The 7,425-nt window shown below is 46.0% G+C and overlaps 1 protein-coding gene across 1 annotated transcript in view; it reads left to right on the top strand.

Annotated features, from left to right (window-relative positions):
- Positions 1-3,706: 3,706 nt before the first annotated feature.
- TIAM2 (T-cell lymphoma invasion and metastasis 2) overlaps positions 3,707-7,425 on the top strand; it is a 117,125-nt gene continuing 113,406 nt past the window's right edge. Inside the window, exon 1 of the mRNA XM_014545039.1 lies at positions 3,707-3,805. The gene's annotated coding sequence lies outside the window, so the exon portion shown is untranslated. The remainder of the gene's footprint in view (positions 3,806-7,425) is intronic.

Consider the following 7,425-nt stretch of genomic DNA (forward strand, 5'->3'; position numbering starts at 1 on the left):
GCTATTAGGGTCTTCAATGGATTGGATGAGGCCCACCCATGTATAGAGGATAATCAGCTCTAGTCAGAGACTGCTGACTTAAATGTTGTAAACACTGAGCCCTGTGAACCTGGCCCAGGGCTGGACAGCAGGCTTCTAGATCGATCGATGCAGTGTCCCCTAGGCGTGGGCTTCCTGTGAGCTGAGAGGTAGCTGGAGGTCCGGTTACATTCAGCTCGGAGGGAAGGCGTGGGGGCAGAACCTTTAGCATCATACACATATCTTCACAGCAACATCTAGACTGGTATTTGACCAATTAAGCACCATAGCCTAGCCACGTTGGCACATCACATTAACTGTCCCAGAGTTAAGCTGTAACTTCCCCTTTTTTTGTGCTATAAGTTGTGGTGTTACTTGTAATATGTCTCGTGATGGAAAAGCAGGCTAGTCTAAAATTAAATCATGTCATGTTAGCAATCTGATGCATCAGTCCTTCCGTCAGTCCGTTCATCAGACATCGATTAAGCACCCATGTGTAAGGCGAGACATCAGGAAACCAAAGATTAGTCAGATGAGCCCGAGACTTTCAAAGTCATTAACATCTATTAAGGAGACAGACAGGGGAAAAAGCAATCGCTCCAGTGCAGTTGCCTCTAGGACAGCGGTTCTCAACCTGTGGGTTGCGACCCCTTTGGCGGTCGAACGACTCTTTCACAGGGGTCGCCTAAGACCATCCTGCATATCAGATATTTACATTACGATTCATAACAGCAAAATTACAGTTATGAAGTAGCAACGAAAATAATTTTATGGTTGGGTCACAACATGAGGAACTGTATTTAAAAGGCCAGAAGGTTGAGAACCACTGCTCTAGGAGGTAGCGTGGTGGGGTGAAGGAGAGAGGTTAACACCTCATGTGTTGGCGGGAGGAAGGTAGGGGATCAGGGAAGACTTTACAGGAGAGGAGACACGTAAGCTGGGTGTGGAGGGGTCATTAGTTCTTCAGGGAGGCATTCCTAGCAGGGAACAGCATGTGCAAAGGCACGGGGAGTAAGAAGCTGTCACACTCATGAACTGGCAGAGATTCAGAATTAACGTATAGAAAGTTCTGTTGTGTCATAGGTGCAGGAGCCGCAATATCTGTTCTTCTCATTGGAAAAATTAAAATGTGGCAGATCTGATATTTCATAGTTTCTTGGTCAGTAAAATACCATTAGCAAAATATGACAGTCTTGGCTTTTAAAAATGGTCTGTATAAAGTATTTAGGGAGGGGCCACTGAAACTTGTTCCAGTTTCCATTTTTACCATTTAAACATATTTTCTTGTCCCTGATGGTTTAATTACAAAGTGAATTCAAAATGTTTGCCTGTATAGGATTTCCCTTATAAGGCAAGCATTTTTGACCAAATATATATTTTAAAATGTTCTCTGAACCAATTATATCACCTTGGGCAAATCAGTTTTCCTCTTTAAGCTTTAAATTCTCACCTGTAGTGACAAGGAGTTGGGTTGGTTTTTAAAGGTTAGTCTATGATCCTATAAATGAAATTATCTCTACTGTGCCTACTTTTATAGGTGTATTTCTATAGCATGAGTCATTGTGATAAACATTTCCCAATAGTGGCTCTTTACAATGAAAGTAATATATTGCTACTTTGAACATTTCATGAACACTTCATTACTTTATGTGCATTAACTACTAAATACTTAAGAATGAGCAAGAAAAGTAGCCAAGATCCGTTCCATTTTATAGTTGAAGAAGCCGGAGGCTCAGACAGTTTAACCCACCAGGCTGGGCTCACTCAGGTGCTAATGGGGAAACTGGGGGTTGAACCTCGATCTTGTGGCTCCAAAGTCTGCATTCTTTACCAGGGACTGTGCCCCACAGCACACGATGGTTGCCATGGTGTAGTATCTTGTGTACATAGCAGAGGGGAAAGAATGTCTTACAGCAGTGGTTCTCCACCTTGGCTGCACATTGGAATCACCTGGGAATCTTTTTAAAAATCCTGATTTCTGGGCCTCATGCTCCGGAAATTCTGTTTCTTTGTTACTAATGTTGTGGCCCCACCCCATAACAAAGAAACAGAATTTCCGGAGCATGAGGCCCAGAAATCAGGATTTTTAAAAAGATTCCCAGGTGATTCCAATGTGCAGCCAAGGTTGAGAACCACTGTCTTACAGAAAGGCAAGCCTTACTCCCTGAAAGCAATCTAATATTTGGAACAATTCTGGTGTGCTGGCTAGTGGGGCCATGAATGTTAACGTGTCACTAGACATCATGTCAAACAGAGGAGGAGGTACTGCTCTCCACAATCAGAGAGGACCCAGAAACCTCCTGCTTAATAAGTAACAAAACTCTGACCCTTGACCTCACCTACTTGCATTTGAACTCTGCCCCTCAGTCCATGGTGACTATCCGTGAACTCCGGCTCTTATTAGGGTTCTGGCTGGTCCCTCTGCCAAGGGATCAGTGGTCCGTGTGTTAGGGACCATGACCCCAACTTCGAAAGAGCAGTTAGATCTCAGCCTAGTGGTCACCTCGAGAACATTTCCTGAGCTTCCCATTTAACTTGGCCACTTGTCACTGTCTCATCTTCCTGACCGTGCATCGCAGGTATCACTGTAGGATGTTTTTCTTATTTGTTTATTTACCTACTAGAGATCTGATGCATGAAATTCGTGCACAGGAGGGGGGTGTCCCTCAGCCCGGCATGCACCCTCTCGCAATCTGGGACCGCTGGCTCCTAACCGCTCGCTGCCTGCCTGCCTCATCGCCCCTAACCACTCTGCCTGCCTGCCTCATCACCCCTAACCACTCACCTTCCTGCTTGATCACCCCTAACCACTCTGCCTGCCTCATTACCCCTAACCACTCACCTGCCTGCCTGATCACTCCTAACCACTCACCTGCCTGCCTGATCACCCCTAACCACTCTGCCTGCCTGCCTCATTGCCCCTAACCACCTCTGCCTCTGCCCCCGCCGCAGCGGCTTCGTCCAGAATGATGTCCGGAATGACATCCGGAAGGTTGTTTGGCTGTCCAGTCTAATTAGCATATTATGCTTTTATTATTATAGATTTGTTGCCACTGCTTTCTCCCATTTGAATGAAGCTCAGTGAGAGCAGAGATTTTCTTATTCACTGCTCTACCCCACCTCTGGACTAGTGGATTGATGAGAGTAGGATGTCTGTCTGTCTGTCCAACCATCTCCTGTCCTTCTTCTTCCTCCCTCCCTCCCTCCAAGTATCTATCTACAAAATGGCTTGGTCATATGAAGTTATTGGATGAAGTAGTAAATCTACTGTCCGGTTAGGATGTGGGAAGGGCCTCAGATTTCCTCTAGCCGGCAGTGGTTCTCAACCTTCTGGCCCTTTAAATACAGTTCCTCATGTTGTGACCCAACCATATAATTATTTTCGTTGCTACTTCTTAACTGTAATGTTACTACTGTTATGAATTGTAATGCAATCGTATCTGATATGCAGGATGGTCTTAGGCGACCCCTGTGAAAGGGTCATTCGACCGCCAAAGGGGTCGTGACGCACAGGTTGAGAACCGCTGCTAGCGCTAATGACTTAACCCTTGATTTTTCTTTCTGATGCTCCCTTTTTGTATCAAACACAAGACATGGCAGAATGCCGAGAAATTGAACTTTCGTTACAAAATTCTAATTCTGAGACACTGTTTCTCACCCCATCTGTGTTTTTGTTTTCTGTTGCCAGGGCTTTGAGTCACGAAGACACCTCTTCAGCCAGCGCATTCTGGGTGAATGAAGCTGGGTGAATGAATGGGTCCATAGTGTCACCCACACGCCTCCAGGGGTAAGTTCCAGGCACTTGGGCATCTCCAAGGCCTTAACACATGTCAGTCTGTACGTCCTCTGTGTCTGCTTCCCATGCACCTCTGCTCACTGCTCTTTGTATGCGGACCTGAGGGGGCAAGCACAGTGCGCTGCTCAGGTGCCGGTAGCTAAGGCGCCTGCAGGGAAGGGGCTGCCGCGTCTCAGGGGCTTATTCCAAATGCACTTCAATGGGACTGGGACGGTGCTGGCGATCCTCGCTGTGCGGAAGGCTGCATGCCCTCCCCTCTGGGATCCGCGTCGAGAAGTCCTCACCTCTGTCTCCCTACGCGCCCAGTACCGACAGAGCCCACACTTGAACTCCAAACCCACTAGCAGCGCCTGCCGAAGAGCACATCTGAGAGAGTGTCTTTCTGGCTGGAGCCGTAGGCTCAGGGAAGCTCAGGAGACGCGAATACTAGGCACCCACCGAGGAAAAGCAGGTGCCCCGAGGCTGTTGAGGCCGTTTCGTGCTGGCTGGGACGTGTTGGGAGTGGACCTGCTGGTGATGCAGGTTAAGTGCTGAAGCAGGAACACGGACCAGTTTTCCAGGCAGTGATCGGAACGGTTGCAGGTCCCGGCCTGGAAGTGTGTGCGGTGCCTGCAGTTCACGTTGGCTTTGCCGACACAGAGACTCGCACAAGCTCTCCAGGCAGCCGCTCGGCCGCCCTTCCCGGCTGCTTCCTGTCCTTGCCGCTCAGCTGCAGGGGCTGCCTCCGAGGACCATCTCGACAGCCACCTGCCTCCACGCCACTGGATTTTCATTCTCCACCACGTGCTTGCCCCTGCCTGATGGGCTCTCCCTTGTGTATTGCTCTGCCTGTCGCCTTCCCTGGAGCAGACGTCCCACAATCGCGGGCCACTGGTCCGCCTTGTGCTCACGTAGCTCCACAGCCCACCAGCGTCTGGTCCAGCAGGCATTTTGTGTCTAAATATGTAATGAGTTTAACAGCTAAATGAAGCTACTGCGCGAGACGCTCAGTGTCACACGGTGAGAAATTTGCTCACACCGGAGGAGATACTCAAGATTCGTGATTTCTTTTAAAATATTTTTCAGGATTTAAAATTTTCCTGCGTTATTGTTGGCATCAGAAGTTGTGCAAGCTGGTGGGCTTCTGGATGGCTCTGGGATAACTTAAATATCCTTAAAACAAGCCTGCCTTTAATAATGGCAAGTTTTACATAAAAGCGGTATTTTCAGTGTTTCTTAAACATTCTGCATTCCCAGGGGGAGCCGGGGGGGCTGCCGGCCCCTGTGGATGGTCACGCAGGGCCCCCAACACGGAGTTTTTTCATCTACCTAATTTGTTTTCCTTGCAGTAGAATTAGGAGAAAACTGAAAAAGTTGCCTCTACTTCTGTATTAGTAGTGGAAAAACTAAAGATATTTTTGCAGAGTCTCATATTTCAAGAAAAACGGAACAGAGAGTGTGTTGTGTGCTGAAGAATGCGTGCGCACATTTAATTGGCAAGCAAATGGGTTCTGTTTCTTAAGAATACAGCCCTCAGGCCTGCGCGCTCATACGCTTCCAACAGCCCCGGAGCTGTGGGACTGGCCCCCTCTCTGCACAGTAAAATGTTCTCTCCATGTTCAGACACAGTTCTTTTGCTTTTATTTTAGGCCATTTTCTCTCTTTTAGCGGCAAAATCCCTCTCCTTCCCTAAGATCAATTGTTGGGTCTCCTGGCTCCGTGACCTGGGGACAGTGTGTGATTTGCACACGCCTGTGCACTCTGGAACAAGGCTGCACTCCACCTTCTCCAAGGGACCCCAAGGTTCCCCAGACTTTCTGGCACCAAACAGATGAGGGTGTGTCACCTCATGCATCCGGGTGGGATTCGCCGGAGAGCGTGCTTTTCGCCTGCAGAGGCACAGACTCCAGTCTTGGGACTCTCTCGTGTGCATTTGACTTAAGATTTAAAACGTTCTTAATAAAAGTTTTCCTTTAAAGGAACTTTTATTCAGTCGGTCATTATATCCCGGGTAAGTACATTTTGACAATTTACAATTACTGACAGTGTATAAAATCCTAAATTCTGAAATTACATAGAATGGCTTCTAATAAGTAAAGGTAATGTTTTCTACACATGATAAAATTCATATTACAAATATAATGTGCTTTTGTTTGTTTATTCTGTTTTACAAGGGTCCTGCCTTCATGGTGAAGATAAACTGGGAGGGAGGGAGGGAGGGAGGGAGAGATGGAGGGAGGTGGGAGGAACCAGGAAAGCTGACTTCTGCTGTTCGTAGGGTGATTGGCTGGAGGAGAGGAGAGGGGTGTGTGTTGATAACGATTGTAAGACTGGACCTAATTAGTGGAGCGATTTTAGGATGGCTCATTGGAAGTCTGTGATTTGAAGGAGTTCTCATCTATCAATTGGCTAACAGCGGAATGCGCTCCCTAATGCAGCCCTGAGCTTCCCGTCACCCCGTCACCCCGAGTCTTTAGTGGACCAGAGCGGCCCATCTGTCAGGCTGCTGTGGGAGGATCTCAAATTAGAAGCAAGATTGGGCCAGATAGATGACCTCCCCCGTCTCTTTCAAAATCTCAGATCTAATTATCCTAGGAATTAAACTGATTAGGAACCTTTCAGCTTAAGCAGTTTCACTTCAGTCTATAAAAAGAAAATGTTGTGAGTGGACTGAGAGGCTGACTATAACCCCTTTTAATTACATTTCGCTCTGGGCAGGTGACTTGGACTTCCTTAAATGTTCATATAACCCTTCCAACATGCTCAAAACAGATGTGCCTCGTGGCTAGTATTTATAAGCCAGAATTTTATAAGCATATTCCCTAAATGATATTTTTCTACTGCAAATTTTCATTTTACCTTAGCTGAAGCTCATTTTGTAGTTTTATTTTTGGTAGCATGATTTTTAATATGAATTTTATTTATATAAAACATTACCTTTACTTATTATAAACTATTCTATTTAATTTCAGAATTTAGGATTTTATACATTGTCAATAATTGTAAATTGTCAAAATGTACTTAATTGGGATATAATGACCTGCTGAATAAAAGTTCCTTTAAAGGAAAATTTTTAAATCTTAATTTTTATGCCATTTAATATTTGCTCATTCTTGCAAAAGGAATGAACTGGTCATTTGGTTAAATTATTGGGGGCTGCTTGTTATGTAATGTAAGGTATCACTTGGACTTTATAAATATTTGTGCCATAGAATCCCTCATTTTCATTAAAAGTTTTCTGTACATTTGATGACTTTGAGATGCTTAGGAAAAGTGTGATGAAATTTAGATTTTCTGTGGCTTTAAACCAGTGCATACCATGCTAGGGTTGCATTTTGAATTCTGTTAAAGTTGCTGTTGATATTCAAGATGCTTGGCCATGGGCTGTTCCGGCATTTTCTAGAGGCCAAGCAGCTTGGATGTGAGAACAACTGGAATTTTAAGCAGAAACTGAAAGTTTTGCTCAGTCGGCATAGATAACACGTGGAGGCTTGTTGTAAACAAAGGGGCTGAAGAGGCTCTGTCACTAGATATCGACCACAACAGGCGCTGTCCTTCCTTTCACGGCACCACCTCCACCAGTGTCACTGCCACCTCTCACTCACCCACCCACTCACCCACCCACTCACCCA

Source organism: Myotis brandtii, unplaced genomic scaffold (genome assembly GCF_000412655.1).
Source record: "Myotis brandtii unplaced genomic scaffold, ASM41265v1 scaffold395, whole genome shotgun sequence".
In the NCBI taxonomy this organism is placed as follows: Eukaryota; Metazoa; Chordata; class Mammalia; order Chiroptera; family Vespertilionidae; genus Myotis; species Myotis brandtii.